This window comes from Fukomys damarensis, unplaced genomic scaffold (genome assembly GCF_012274545.1).
Source record: "Fukomys damarensis isolate Sample0158 unplaced genomic scaffold, DMR_v1.0_HiC HiC_scaffold_21, whole genome shotgun sequence".
NCBI lineage: Eukaryota > Metazoa > Chordata > Mammalia > Rodentia > Bathyergidae > Fukomys > Fukomys damarensis.
Window position 1 is genome coordinate 34,186,774 of NW_022900933.1, and position 16,024 is coordinate 34,202,797.

Below are 16,024 nucleotides of genomic sequence, written 5' to 3' on the forward strand. Positions count from 1 at the left end.
ACTGCGTCTCTGTAGAAGCCACAGTATCCTGTGTGTCATGGAATTGACAGGCTGTGGGCGGGGGATAGAAAGTCAAGTGAAACACTGCTGCAGAGCAAGGCTGGAAAGGGTGAAAGGCAATGCCATCGTCCATTGCATGGCAAGAGAGAGGGTGCACGAGGAGATGCAGTGGCAAAGGACAGGCCATGGCGTGCAGAGATGGGTCTCGCAGGGCTGCTTTGGGGAGGTGCTGGCCCGGGAAGGCCTCCAGGCTTGGACTCCAGATGGGGCAGGGAAAATGTGGGCCCCACCCAGAGCCAGGGTGCCTAACTCCTCTCCAGGGCTGCCATTTTTTCTGCAAGAGAGCACTTCCTGAGCGGAGGCTGCTCAGAAAGTGGGCCTCTGCAGTGGCAGAGGACTGTGGTGAACTTGGGCGTTTCCCTTCTACTCTGAACTTGAGCGTCTTGGAGTTTGGAGGCCCCGACAGGCTATCAAGGCGTCCTCGGTCTCATATTGGCTGAGAGTTGGGCTCCCATCTGTCTGGCTCCATGCCCTTCACGGATTTCTTGTTAAATATATTCAGGAAGATCAGCACTGCACCCAGGGCAGGAGGCCCAGGGAAGAGAGTCACTCAGCACAAGATGTAGCTTAGCCAACGGGAAAAGGCAGAGCAAGACCTTGCTGCTTCAAAGTAGCAGGAGCAGGACCCAGCTTCTGGTCCTGCCCTTGGCCCCCACTTGGGCTTTCCAGATCAGGGCCCCCTTCCCCATGAGGCACCTCTCACTGCTTTGCTGGTTTTGCTCCGTGCCTTCCTCTTGCACTGCACCTGCAAGACGGGTATGGTCTGCCTGCCTCTCCCCTGCCCTCCAATGGGAGCTCACTGCTGGCTGGAGCTCCAGGCCCCTCTGGTGTCTGAGATCCAAAAGTGGCCTGCAAGAATAGTGTCCTAGCAGGTCTCCCTTCCCATCCATACAAACAAAAGGGCCATCCTGTGCATCTCCCAGTCCACCCAACTGCCAGGCTCGGAGCATGAAATAAACCCAAGTGTCTCCTGCAGCCCACAAGGCCTTGGCCCTCACCATGCAGCCTCCTTTAGAGCAAATCCTGGAGGCCCAGAGCTTACAGACTCATCCACCTACTTCCAAGTTCCCGGGACTCGTAAGCTGGTGGAATATGGAGAGCAGCTTCCCTAACAACCACTGGAGAGGCCTGAGGGTCACACACTCCCAGTCCCCATCAAGCACAGCAAAGGATGGACCTGGGCTGAGGTAGACCAGCTGTCCCCACCTCCAGTCCCCATCTTGAGTGGCCCATATGATTTGTGATGGGGATGAGGTTGGATCCATCCACTCCATGTTCAGGGCCCAGCCAAAGTGGGGGAGGTGGTAGTCGGCAGGTGGGCAGGTAGGCAGGTGTAGCTCGCAAGCTAAGGTCTCCTTCAGGGTGCAGCCAGCAGCTCTTTCTGCAAACAGAACTCCTGCAAACAGCAACAGCTTTTCCCTGTGCTGCCCTTCAGTCTCCCTCAGGCTCCGCAGCCCTATGGGCCTGGCTCCCCAGCAAGGCCTCCCTGTTTGATTCCCACCGGCACACTGCCAACCCTCCTGGGTGGAACAGGACATTCTCACTTTCTCACTGTGAACCGCATAATCTCACATGGTTAAAGTAAAACAGAATCACTTAACTTATGCAACAAGGAAGTCCACATGGCCAAAAGTTTAAAATCATGTCTGACCCCCACCTCCTGGACTTCATGGTCCTACTCTGGGTGAGTTCCTCCCAGAAGTAGGGAGAGGGAGCCCCCAGCTGTTTGCCGCCACACTCCTGGGGGTGGAAGAGGTCTTTCCCCAGCCTCCATAAGAACAGCCCTGGCTTGGGACTGGTCGCATTGGGTCATCTGTGCTTCCCGTGTCACCATCACAACTATGGACTAGGAGACAAGAGGCCATGCTTGTCCCTAGCAGCTGCACTGGTCCCTCGTGCATGGAGGACAGGCAAGGAGGGAAGATGTGGGAAGGAGGGGCTATGGCCTCGGCACTTGCTGGTCTGGGGCTGGAGGGGGTGCTCCTGGCTATCCAGAGACATTGTTTCTGGCCTCTTCTCTCATTTGCCTGTACTCTCCCTGGCTAGGTCCTTCTCCGCGCTGTCTGCTGAGTGTTCTCATCTGCAGATGCATAAAAGCAGTGTTGCTGATTGGCTTTCTCACTCGGAGTCCACACTGTCTCTCTATTGGCCGGGCTGGCCTGGGGGTACAGGTATCTCCCCATCCCTGCATCCCTTTTTCCAAAGGAGGCTGAGCTGCAGATTCGATCCATATGAATTCAGCACCTAAAAGGCATCCATCGCTTTCACGTCTATTATCTCTTTTTTAATTTTTATTTTTATTCGCCCATGTTTGCAGTGCAGGATGATGACCTTCTGCGTGGGAGTTGGTGCATGGACACAGCTCACGTCAGTGCTCACTACTCCTTCTCCCCTCTTCTTCCTCCCCTCTCCCTCCGTCTCTCAGTCCCCTTCCCATTTCCAAAAGATCGGTCTCCCTATTTTGTTTTGCTTTTTAGTGCAGTTATATTTGCTCATATAAGAGAAACCATACAATATTAATGTCATGGTCTCAAGGAGCATCCGTTTTCCTACAAATGACTCAAGTTTATGTTTCTCTATGGCACAGCAGTGCTCCATCGTGTGTAAATACCACATTTCCTTTACCTGCTCCTCTGTTGATGGGCATACTGACCACTTCCAAGATTTAGCTGTGATGAATTATGCCGCTATAAGCACGGGCGTGCGTGTATCACTGTAATGTGGCATCAACTCTTTTGGAATGATACCTAGAAGGGGAATAGCGGATCAAGTGGAATTTCTAGTCTTAGCTTTTTGAGGATTCGCCACACTGGCGTCCACAGTGGTTGCTCCAGTTTTCATTCTCACCAACAGCGTAGGAAGCCACCGCCCCTTCAGTCTTGCTAGCACTCATTATTCTTTGAATTCTTGACAATGCCCTTCTTTCTGGAATAAGATGGAATGTCAGAGTTGTTTTAATTTGCATTTCTCTAATGGCCAGGACATGTTACCTCCTTGCTTGCAGGATTACAGCTGAGGAAGTCAAGGCTGGGAGAGGTATGCACCCCTTATCTTAGTTTGCTAAGGCTGCTGTAATGACTCGTCACAATGAGTGGCTCAGAACAACAGGGTTTCTTCTTGTCTGCGCCAGGAGACCAGAATTCCAAGCCCAGGCATCGTCAAGTGCAGATTCTGCAGAGGCCTTGAGGGTTCTCTCCGATGGTGCTTGGCATTGCTTAGCCGATAGACTCAGGACTCAACATCTCCTGCCTCTTCACATCCTCTTCTCACGAGGACACCAGGTGTATTGTATTCAGAGCCCAGGATGACTTCTTCTTAGTAATTCTGTCAGCAACAATCCCATCTCCAGATAGGGGCGCATCCTCGGGACCTGGGGTTAGGGCTTCAGTGTGTCTTTTGAGGGTACACAGCTCAACCCCTAAAACCCATAAACAGTGAGGTCAGATATCAAATCCAGTCTGCAGCCAAAGACACCAGCTACCAGGCAATGCTCTGCATTTTTATCTTTTTAAAATTGCAACAGCCTGATTAGGTAAGCATGTCATCCATTGTTTAGGTTAGGACTTAAGGCAGAGGGAAGCTAAATGCTCAAGGTCAGCCAGGTGCAGCAGTCCAAGCCTGGAGTCCCAGCACTCTGGGAGGCTGAGAAAAGAGAACTGCAAATTTGAGCCCTGCCTGAGCAGCTTACTGAAACCCTGTGTTAAAATAGAAAAGGGGTGGGGTGTAGAGTACAACCTCAGTGCAAAGGCCCTGGGTTCAATCTCTAGTAATGCAAAGAGAGAGAGAGAGAAAAAAAAAAAACTAGCTCAAGGTTACCAAACTGCTTAGGAGCCAAGTTGAGATTTAAACTGGTTCCCGATTTACCTGCTTTCCCCAGCTCCACCTTGCTGACCATGGGGGACACTGATAAATGGTGGCAGAGCACCAGGGGAGTCCTGGGTGGACAGCCCACTACTGCCTGCAAAAGCTGGGGTAGGGCTGGCACAATGAAGAGCCCTGAAAGTCCTTCCTGGAGAAAGGGGCATCTCAATTGAGTGGGTCTAGAAGCAGAGGTCAGATTTCCCGGTGCAGAGATGGGAGGAATGAATATTTTGGATGAGGCAAACAGCAGAAGCAAGACTCAAGGACAAGAATGTCTTGAAGGAACCAACAGGCAGTTCCAGCTGTCTGGTCCATAGCCTGCACCTTCATGGGGTGCAGCAGCAGGAAGGGCTGTGCTCTCCCCAGACCCCACACTGTGGACACCCTCTTCCAAATCTGCATACTCAGAAGGCATCAGAAGCCCAAACCAATGGGACCAGCTGAGGGGGGCCAACTGCCCTTTGCGTCCCAGAGCCAAATGTGCTGCCAGAAGTGTGGAAGGCCTGTCTCTGCCGGCCCAGATCCATGCTAATGCCCAGTGAAAGCTTCTCAGTGTGGCACTGTTGCCAAGGGCAGCTCTCTGCTTCAGGCCCTCTGCCTGTCAGACCCAACAATTGAATAATATTTTTATTTTTAGGCATGGGCCACAGAGTCCTTTTTCCCCTGCCAGGTTCGCCCCCACACTGAAGCTCCTGGGATTGGGCCTCTGGATGCATGGGAAATCAGCAGCTTGGGCAGGAAGTGGTGGGTGGTGCTGGGCCAGGTGGGACACTGTGTCCTAGGGTGAGAAGGTGTTGTCCTCACAGGGGTCTCTCTTGTGTCCTGGTAGAACGGGGGGACAGCAGCACCGTCGCACAAGACCTGAGCACAATTGTGCCCATGGGGAGAGGCTGGCAGTGTGCAGGAGAGAGGTAGTGTGGGGTGGAAGGGTGTCCCCCTGGCCGGTGGCCTGTGGAGATGGTGACAGGGAGCAGGTGAACATCCAGGGAAGTTGTCAGGATCAACAAGAGCCACAGGACACCAAAAGTGGTGTGCTGCATGAGGCAGAGGCATGAGGAGCTCTGAGGGTTTAATCAGAGGAAGGGTCTAGCAACAGGACCCTCAGAGAGGGGCAAAGATGAAATTGGTCCCCTGGCTTAGAACAGGCTTTGTGCTATTGGCATTCAGGGCCAGCTAGTTCTGGGTCCTATGTGACACCCTCACCCCGCACCCCAGGAATTGGAGGACCTGTAGCAGGATCCCTGGCCTCCACCCACTAGATGGCGCTGACACTCCCTCAATTTGTGACAACTGAAAACAGACATTCCCAAACGTTCCCTGGGCCAAGACCAGGGGTAGAATTTTTCCCTGATGAGCCTTAGCGAGATCTGGAGGTTGAACTGGTTTGGGGTTTGAGGCTGGCCACCATTCCCAAAGGGAACGTGCAGGGAAGATACGCAGAGGGAGGTGACATTCCTCAAAGACGACAGGAGGCTGGAATCTGGCTCAGAAATGGCAGGACCTCAGATTGCTAGCCTGTGTAATGGGAATGATAACAGTGCCTGTCCATGGAGGCCCTGTGGGAGGGAGCGAGACTGTTTCTGGATTCGACACGGGGTGACCGTGTGCTGGGAGCAGCTAGTGTGGCTGGCACTGTTTATCTTTGTTACTTCCCTGCAGTAATCAGGCTGCCACTCTCCCCCTTGTCCCCACATGTCCCAGGGGACTGCAGGCCTCTCAAAGACTAAGCCAGTTCCCTTTTCCACCTAGCTGAAGAAACTTTGGGGGAGCTCCTCTCCAGGTCCTGCTGAAGTCATCTTTAAAGTGTCTGCGTAGAGTGCGGGTCACCAGAAGGATTTCTCCAAGGAGCTGATGAGGAGTTAAATGTCACAAGGCTTTCCCAGGGGGTGATGTGTTGCCACTGGCCATTTGACAGAGAAGAGAACCACTCAGAGAGAAGGGGGACAGGTAGGGTGCAGGCATCAAGCTTGATGGTGGCACCTGTCTTGCTTTGAGCTCGGAAGAGGGACACGACTGGGTGAGGGCATAAGTAAGAGAAGAGGTGACAGTTTCCTAAACTGTCACCTCTCCGCTCGGACAGCAGGGAGCTGTGGTGTTGAACACTGGAGCTGTTGGAGGTGGGAGAGAGCTGTGGACTGGCACCCGGTACCTCCCTGGCTGGGGACAGAGGACAGAACAGCCTTCCCTGCAGTCTCAGGGTGGGAAGCTTCCGACAGGAAGGCAGGAGGTGTGTGCCCATGTGCCATGTTTATTACACCCTTGTTTCATATTGAATCTGGACTCGAAACTGTTATGCAAAAAGTAGTCACTGGGGCAATGAAATATTTATGCTCTCATTGAACAGCAGTTTCCATTTTAGCAAAGCAAGCAAACTTCATCAAATCCTACCATTGCTGGCCTCTGCCCAGATCAACCCCAGCCTCAGGTGAGCCCAGCACAGCACTGTCCCTGGTCCCTGGGGGTCCCTTGAAAGCCAGGTCGGAGAGGGTGGGAGCAGTGTGCAAGCAGTCTTAACCCAGCCAGCAGAGCACACGTCCCTTGTCCTCCTCTGGCTAGTCTATGTAGGTGCTCAAAAGGCAGTAGAGCTTCAGATGCTTTCAGGTCTCTGTCACTACTTCTGCTGGAGCCTTTAGTATGCGCAGGGCATGGTGCATACTGGTTTTCATAAAATTGTCCAGTTCAAGCTAATAGTGAATGCACGAGGTTGTGGGTTAGTTCCTAACACTTTGTAGCAAGCTGTCACATACTTGGTGGCTTAAGTAGCACAGATTCATCATCTTACACTTTTGGAGATCAAGAATCCAAAAATGGGGCTATGGTCAAAGGTTCTTCAGGACATGTTCCTTCTGAAGGGTCTAGGAGATAATCCAACCCTTGTGTTTTTTTAGCTTCTATAAGCCGTGCACATCTCTTGGCTTGGGGCTTCCTTGAAGAAAAGGGTATGGGGTATGGGTAGATGGGTGGATGGGTGGGTGGGTGGATGAGTGGTTGGATGATGGATGATAGTAGGTGGATGGGTAAATGGGTAGATGGGTTGTTGGATAGATATCTGTACGGATGGGTAGATGGATGGAAGGATGATGAATGATGGATGATTGATGGGTGGGTGGATGAGCAGATGGGTGGATGAGTGGATGGGTGGGTGTATGCACAGAGGTATGGGTGGATGGCTGGGTGGGGGATGCATGGGCACTTAGAATGTCTTCCACCCCCTCTAGGTTCTTGTTTCCTTAACTGAGACAATTGCAAAGCATCCTTTTCCCACTCCAGTCACAGAGCCTCCAGCAACACCAAAGTGCTCCCCACTTGGCTTCTCTTCCCACACCTCCCACAGAACCAGTCTGCTCCAGTTATGAGAAAATAAGGAAGTCATTTAATCACCAGTGATGTCAGTCAGGAAAACTTAAACAAAGAGATTAGTTCTGCTTTTCTTTGTCAGTGCAATGGAGAGCATGAAATATTTCACAGCACCCTAATGTGGAACAGATGGGTGCAATGCTGGCTTTTAGGACCGTCCCTCTCTCTCACATCCACTGACAGCCAAGCTGGGAGTGTGGACAGGCTGGAGAGCTGCCTCAGGACTGCATGCCCAAGAACTGCAGGTTGGGATTGGCCTGACCCAGCCTGCTCGGTTATCCATTGAGAGGGATCAAGTTGCATTCCCGGGGAACCCTGGAAACGTCACTGTGGGCCCAGGTGTTGTATCAGGGTCAGGGCCCCATGAGCTTCTGCATTCATCATTGTTTTTCCACCACTTGTTGATTACATCATGGAATTTCTACCCACAAAACTTTGGAAAATCACCCAGGATCAAATTTTGGATAGGTGCTGTGTGGCCTTGGGCAAGTCAGTCACCTCTCTGAGCTGGTACTTTAGCAGTAACAGGGTGAAGTCCCTGTGGCTAAAGGGGAGATGAACTGCTCCTTTCAACCTGGGCTCAGCAGGCAGGAATCTTCCCTACTGTATGCGGCCCTGGGGCCGTGCTCACTACCCTAAGCGCCACAGGAAAAACCACAACAAAGACAACAAAACCCAGGCTCTGGGCAACCAGTCAAGTAACCTATTAGGCCCTCAGGGTAAAGAGATTTTGTCCCAGATCTGCAGCTCTGCTCTGTCCCCTTATGGCCTGGAGAGGGCAGAGGACACACTGTGGTCTGTGTTGCTTTGTGGGGCACATTCTTGGCCTCATGGGAGGTTGCACTGTCACATCCAGGGGTGGGCAGATCACCACACCACTGCTTTACTGAAAACAGCTCCTCGAGATCCTAAACCCGGCGTCAGTAAAGAATGGAAGAAAGGCAGTCTAGTATAACAAAAAGGATGGAAAAGCAAGAGGATAGACAGCTACCATGAGCTGTTAGTTGGCTTCTGCACTGAAAGCCCTGAGCTCCTATCCCTGGCTCCTTCATTAGACACAGCTGAGTTAGGCAGTCAGACAGGGCTGGGCCTCAGACAGTCGGACAAAGGCGGAACACATCACAGTTACAGCCGGAGACACATCTGCTGGAGACCTGGCCTTGAGATAAAGACAAAATGTCCAACCCAGCGTACTTCCTCCAAAGACAAACACCAGGCCTGATGAAGTCTACATAGACATCAGTCACCTTGTGGCTGACCAAGACCTCTGGACCCACCATTCCCTAGAAGTCTTTGTTCTTTCCGTCCACGCTTGTCACATGACTTGTTTCCAATTAGGGCCACTATTACCTTAGCGACTGTTCTTGTAACCTTATTGGTTGATCATGGCTGTAACCCACGTTGTACCCACGTGGGTTTTGCTCTATAAAACTCCCCTGCAAAGTGAGGTCCCCGGCTACCCACTCGGGTCCTCTTGTGCCTCTCAGGAACTATCTTCCCAATAACCATTTTCCTACTCTTAACCTCTGTTGTCCCTAGAACTCATTCTTCGATCTTTAGAAAACACAAACTCAGCATATCAGATAGCTAACAAGTTGGGAGATGGGATATTTCATATTTCACCTCCTGAACCACTTTTATCGGGCACCGGTGTCTTCCCATCCCCAGGGGGACACCTCTTGCTATCTGATCTGTTGGCTTGACTGTCTTTGATCCTAACCTAGGCCTTCTGGCTGCAGGGTTTCTTCCTGCCCCTTTGTAATGAATCCATGAAGAAGGAGGGCTTATTAGGAAGGCAGCTTACTTAATGATTAAGTGGTGCAATATTTGCTGATGTTACAGTGGGAACACACGTGTGTTTAAGCATAGGTGTGTGCGCGTGCATGTCTTACATATCAGATAAGAGTCCTTGGGTGGCTGTCCCTTACCGCCCTTGCATTTGTGGGGTGGGTGAGGGGAGCTGACTTTCCCAGTAATTGTGTCACCTGGCGCCTCCCCAAGTCTGGCTAGCTTTCCCTTCCTTTTTCTCCCTAACTACCCTAACTGCAAAGTCTACCTGTGAGGGTAGACTTCAGCAAGTTTCCGAATTGATCTTAATAAAGCTCCAACAGGCCTTGATCCTATCTTTCTCTACCTACAGGGCCGCCTGCCCCTACAACAGGAGGGCAGGGCCGGAGGGCCACTTTCTGAGAGGCCTTCGGGCAGCCCTCTCACCTCTCTCAGCCTCGTTTTCTCCTTCAGCAGATTCGGCGCAGTGAAAGTTCCGCTGGCTATGGAGGAGTCAGATGGAGGACGTGGTGGACCTCCCAGGGGTGCTGCGGTCACGTCACCATCTCTCTGTGCCTGCTATGTGCTGCCCAGACAGCAAAGGGCTCCCTCCCTGCTGGCCTCCAATTCCAGATAAGTTCAGATCTTGCCACACAGGAAACCGTAGCTTGTGGGAGACGACTGCCCTGGAGATATCCCTTGGTCAGGATGGAACTTGCCTTTCATCCGAAGCATGACTGTAAGATGTTTGGTAGCTAAATGTACCCACTTTCTTTACAGGGCCCCACAATGCTGAGCCCCACAATGCACCCACAAGCTCTGGTTGCTGCTCCTCAGATCCCTCCCCTGACTGCTCCAAAACCCAGTGCCTGACCCCACAAAATCTTGCTTGTTTACCCCATAATTTTCTTTTTGGAACCCAGTTTTTGTTTTTTGGCTTGCGTTTAATAGTACCAGGGATCGAACCCTGCTTTGAAAAGAGAAGAGCGCTCCCCGCACCGCAGTAGCCCTCCAGCCACGCACAGTGCCCAGACCAGGGAGCTGGTTTCTGAAGAGCTGACCCCATGGAACAAGCATGGAGGCGGGGCCCCGGGGACAGGCGGGCAGGGCCCTCCCAGGATCCCAGGCTGTGGCCAAGGGTGCTGTGGATGGGGCTGTGGGTCCCCTGTGTGCAGGGGTAGCTCTGTGTCCACATGTGGCTTGCGTGGGTGTGCAGTGTCAGTCTGTATTTGCCCGGATCTGTCTGTGGTGTCTGTGTGTCTGGGTGGCCTCTGTGTACTTGCTAGGACAGAGGTGCATGCAGGGGTGTGAGCCTGGGTGTGTGAGATGTGTCGGTTGGTGGTGTGGTGGGTATGTGATGTCCGTGTGGTGTGTGGTCAAGTTTCAGGGTGTGTGCGAGTGTGTCCAAGTATGGTGTATGGCACTTGCATCTGCCAGTGTGCCTGTGTGGCTCATGTTTACACCTGGCACGGGGATTCATCCATCTCAGGGACTCCTGGGATGCCCCGGCTTCTGCTCTCACACATCTCCTCCTGGTTTGCAGGATGAGGGTCTGAGGCTCAGCCGTGCTCCCCATATGACAAAGAGGGACTGGGGGTGCAGAGGGGTGTGCAGCAAAGTCGCAAAACAAGTTGGTGACTGGAGCTAAGGCCGGGACCATTTCTTCAGATTCACAGTGCAATGAATGTATTGGCCATGGTGGCGCACGCCTATAATCCCAGCATTTGGGAGGCTGAGGCAGGAGGATTGATATGAGTTTAAGGCCAGCCTGTGTCTGTCTCACACACACACACACACACAAACACACAATGCAATATGCTCTCTCCTGGTCCGCACAGGGAGGTAAGGACAATCTTCTAGGCTCCGATCACATGGAAGGACCTTGCTGGGATTCAGGGTGAGTGCCTTGGACACTGGGTAGGAAGTGGTGCAACAGAACCTTGAATGGAGGTTGACAGACAACTCAGAGAAGATACGGGCTTTGTATGATGAGGCAAAGCTGAAGACATTTTGTAGGTAGTTATTAACCCACACAGAATCCAGTAACTTGAATGCTACTTGAATGCTTTATGAATCATTTTATCTTTCCTGGCCATATGGCCTGTAGGTCTATGCAGGTTAAATAGGAAGAGACATCAAAGTAAAGAATGGAACCAGACAGAGGCACAGATGAGAGGGTCAGAGCCACAGAGGAGATCACAGAGCAGGGAGGGGCGGCTGACAGGCCACAGGTTGGCCTTTGGAGGTGGGACGAAGTCCCAGGCATATGAACCTCAGTCATAAAGGGTTGGCAGGGGAGAGATCTGTGGAGAGAAAGACTGTGGAGGCCAGTGCGCCCATGGGAGGAGCCATACTGGCCATGGGCCTCACCTGCAGCTCGTCCGGCTTTTCATGAAGGGGACCCTCACTGCAGGTCTCATCGCTATGGTCCCCGTGCTGACCCTGTGCCCAGGCCTGAAGGCTTCGCTCACTGTCTCATGTGTTCACCTCGTGAGCTGCAGGCAAAGGTGGGTATCTTACAGCTGAATACCTGAGATCAGGGGCTCAGAAATGACAGAAATTCATTTCTCACATTCTGGAGGTCAGAATCGCTGGCAGATTTGTTGTCTAGTGAGCTCCACCTCCTGGTCCATAGATGGCGCTGTCTGGCCCTTTCCTCATGTGGCAGAAGGGCAAGCCAGCTCCCCAGTGTCTCTATGATAAGGCCCCAGTCCCATAGCTGAGGATGACCTCTCCAACCTCCTCACCTCCCAAAAATCTCACCTCCCAATGTCATCACTGTGGGTGCTACAGAACCCTTGCACCCACAAGGGTGTGTGTGTGTGTGTGTGTGTGTGTGTGTGTGTGTGTGTGTGTGTGTGTTGAGGGAGTGGTATTTTCAACGTATGAATCTGGGGATATAAACGTTTGTTCAGACAACAGTCATGGCCACTTTCGAGGCACCTACCCCAGATGGACCCTCCCTTACCAGAGCGCACCCATCGCTTCCCCGGAGGCCCCAATGCCAGCCGCCTCAGGAATGGAGAATCGAAGTCTGGTGGGCACCTGGCCTCATGGGAAGTTAACAGTTTCCATGACGACAGGGTTGTGGTCCCTCTGAAGGCTGGTGACTAGTGACAGTGGAGAAGAGAAGACCCCTTGGGCCACACCGAGCTGTCCATTCGGTTGTCCATCTCGTGTGGAAGGAGAAAATTGTGTACCGGTCTCCACAGACAGAGCAGGCTCCTGAGGGCGGGACTTTTAGATTTCCACCATTTTATTTATTCCTGACATTCAGCAGAGCACAATAATATTCTTTAATTCATTGGCTTGTTTGTCTTACCATGGAGCTCAGGCTGGCCAAGGCCCCCCAGCCTCAGCTCCCCAAGTGCTTGATTTTACAGGCATGCGCCACCACGCCCAGCTTTGAATGAATTATTTTTCTTGTGGTAATGAGCGAGGATGGAATCCAGCGCCTTACAAGACAGGCAAGTGAACTACCACTGAGCAGCAAACACTTTACCTAATTCTGTACTTTGCTTTAGGAAGGACGGTCAGGGGCTGGCTGGAGAGCTGGAGGGAAACAGGGGAGCCCTTGCACGCATCTTGGGCGTGATCTGAATGCTGACGACAGTCCCAGCATGGCGTGGGGGTTGGGATCTTCTTCAACAGTTGGACGAGACAGTCAGCTCCCAGGGCTTGCTCGAGAACAAAGAAACACAGTGGCGGGACAGTGGCGACTAGTACAGTTTCATTCAGAGGCTCTGAGACACCAGGTTAAGGGTGAATGAGGATGGTGTTCATGACTGGAATAATGGCCAGCTCGTGGACAAGTGTGGGGTGGACCCTTCCGTGTCAAGACGGTGGCTCCTTTGTTGTCTTTTCTTTTTGCTGAATCCTGAGCCAGCCCAGACCTCTCTCAGAAGTGGCTTTCCTTTCATTCAAGGCTTAAAACTTAAAGCATCAAGCAGCAGTTGCCCCCTCCCGGTCTGGTTTTGCCTGGGGAAAGGCAGCAAGGAACACGTACCGGAAACCGGGGTATGTGTCGATGATAGGTTGGCTGGGGTCCAAACAGTGACGTTTTCCTTATCTTTACCCTTTCCTCCGTTCTTCCTTGCCAAACAGAGGATTGGGAGATAGAAACAGACATTTTTAAGGTCCTCCTTACTCAAGATTGTGAAATCCTTGGCCTGGGTGGAGCTGGAGGGAGCATGTTATTTTTTTCTCCAAAGTGAAGAGTCCCAAGTTATATGTCAGTGTTAAGAAAAAACCAAAACTGACAATTAGATGAGACTTTCATGGACTATTTCATAATCATTAGTCTAAAAAAGTGTATATTAGTAGCATGTAACCATTCTCACCTGCCTATGGGCCTGCCACCCTGAACACCCCTGATCTCATCTCATCTTTCCTGCCTGCAGAGAATAAGAAAACAGAAGGTAACCATGTGGCTTTGATCTAGATGTTCCCCCCAAACCTCACGAGCTCGTAGCTGGGGATTTGGGGGTGACTGGATCACGGGCTTGTGGTATTGGATCACACATGTGTGTTCTTGCTGCGAGGCCCTGAGTAAGCAACATGGCTCCTTCTGGAAGCCTAAAAGAGAGACGCTGGCTGGGCAAGGTCACTGCAGGGGCAGTGGGCGCCAGGGCTGGTGAGATGGTGACAGGAGAGGCCAGGGTCACATAGCTGAATCACACCCAAGCCTAGGGGTTCAATGAGAAGTCCACGAAGCTCTCCAGTGTGACACATCCCTGTTGGGCTTGCAAGGAGGCCCTGTACTTACTCCTGCAGGATGCCTGGCTGGAGGGAAGAAATCACATAGTAGTGAAAATGAAAGACTCACCCAGCCAGGAATCCGGGAGAGATTCAGAAAATGTGTATGTTTAATGTTACTCTCACGTGAACTGAGTGCCTGGGAAGGTGTTAAATGAAAATGACAGCTGCTGGGTGCAGTTTTCTCACTGAAACTGTGTTTTAACAATAAGATTCCTGACCCGAACTTTGACGGCTCCACTGTAGAAATAAGTGTGTGCTTCACGTTCCGCTAATGTTCGTGACACACAGCAACGCCAGGACCAAGTCCATGCAGACCCAAAGGGCAGAGGATCCCAGGGGACAAAGTTCAGTCTTCACAGAATTTAGTTTTTGGACAAGTAATTAGAAGGCGAGGCCCTCAGTCAAAGCCGTGGGATGCACAAGGGCATGTCAGGGGCATTTGGCTGCGCTCTAGGGCTTCAGATCAGTGACCCACAAGTACTTGGCAGAATTCTTCCTTTAGTAACAAATGCCCTGTAGCACACAGGGGTCTAGCTGCTGCCCACCTGGAAAGTGGCTCTGTCACTTCTACCCTTGCCATAGCAGCTGTGGGGTGGACACCACCATCATTTCCTATGCCTGTAAGCAGGCCAGGCTGGGGAAGCCAAGGACCTTGGGTCCCGAGAAGGCAGCCTCTGGTCCACCGTTGTTCCTCCTCTACAGACACAGTGCTCCACGCCAAGCAAACTGTCAGGACTGAGTGCATGTGCAGAATGGCTCCAGGCAGGCACTGACCTGGGCAGCAAGTCCGAAGGTTCAAAGTCTTCATCACCCAATTCCTGACCCCTCTTGCATCAGCACAGAGATTAGGCAGTGTGGTGGTGCACACCTGTAATCCCAGCACTCAGGAGGCTGAAGCAGGAGGGTCCCTGTGAGTTTGAGACCAGCCTGGACTACACAGTAAGATGTTGTCTCCTAACAAAACCAAAACCACTAAGACCAAAACTCTGTCCCTCCCTTTCATCAGGGAAAGTGTACAGGTGTGATGTTTCTCACCTAAGAACCTGCCTCTCTTCCTCCAAAAGGAGAAGGATTTCTAAGCTAACAGAGATGGAAAAAAAAAAAAAAAAAGAAAAGAAAAGAAAAGTATTACATGAGTTCTTGGAATAATGGCAGGGTTTTAAAGGAATTCTCATCTGGGGGATTAGGTGACACGAGAGGCAAGGCTTTGCTAAATCCTTCTCTTGGAAAGTGTGCACCCCAGGCTTTTGGAAGCAGCAGATTCAAGGAGCACATGTCGTCTTGGCCGCCCAGATCACACAAAGGGCCATCGCTGGAGCCTCTCTACGCTTGCAGCAAGTCCTGGGCTCATGCGTAGGGTTCCAGGCCTCCTGGTGAGCAGGAGAATGGTGTCCCCTTTTCTGGGGACAGGTCCTTCCCTACCCTTCTCATTTGCATCTTACAAGGCTCTTGGATGCCAGATCCCCAAACCTAAGAAGTGTTTATTAAACAAATGTCACCAGGGCCTTGATGCTCAGGAAAGAAGTGGCTGGAAGTCCTGTTTACCCACAAGTTTCCATTTCCTGGTCACTTCTGGCCCTGTCTCTGTACTCAGTGTGAATTCTGGAATGTTCTGATCCTAGGACAGGGACTGAGGCCTTGGAGTTAGGGATATTCTCGAGTTCCTCCAGGGCTGTGACTAGTTACGGCCTCTTCAAGGCTGATAGGTCATCGACCTGTCTGGAAAGGAGCCGGGGCGGCCCAACAGCCCCTCCCCATTAGAGGTGGAATCTCCAAACCACTCACCATTTCATAGACCAAAATAGAGACTTTTATTTCCAAACATCGAGCAGATACATTTAAAAAGAGAAAGAGCGAGAAGAGTAAAACAATAAAGAAAATATCAAACCATCTTTTAGAACACTGTGACTTCCAGCTTGAACAAAAGGGATGGGACCTTACACTTTCAAACACAGCCTGGGAATTCAATGAGAGGGTCTCCATGTCCCTCTCTCCATATAGTGGGGAAGGCGGGAGGCCCTCAGCTGGCTTTGGACTTGATGGGCACGGAGGTGACACACGTGTTCCCAGACTGTCACCCGGCTGAGATACTGCTGCCTTCTTCCCAGAGAGCCTCCCTGACTGCAAATCCCTGTTTATAGCCACAAATGCCATGACAAGGGCACATGGCCCCTCTGGGCTCTGTTTCTGTGATGGACCATTTTAAACATGGGATGAGCGT

The 16,024-nt window shown here is 51.8% G+C and overlaps 1 long non-coding RNA gene across 3 annotated transcripts; it reads left to right on the top strand.

The window, feature by feature from the left end:
- Window positions 1-1,670: 1,670 nt before the first annotated feature.
- Window positions 1,671-15,318, top strand: LOC104851814. Of its 3 annotated transcripts, none has more exons than XR_002024867.2 (4): window positions 1,671-1,744; window positions 9,520-11,552; window positions 11,961-13,062; window positions 14,506-15,318. It is a non-coding gene; the product is annotated as an uncharacterized LOC104851814 (long non-coding RNA). The 3 variants fall into 3 exon arrangements; XR_002024868.2 differs by having other exon boundaries at window positions 12,017-13,062; XR_777302.3 differs by having other exon boundaries at window positions 1,686-1,744; window positions 9,523-11,552.
- Window positions 15,319-16,024: the final 706 nt, after the last annotated feature.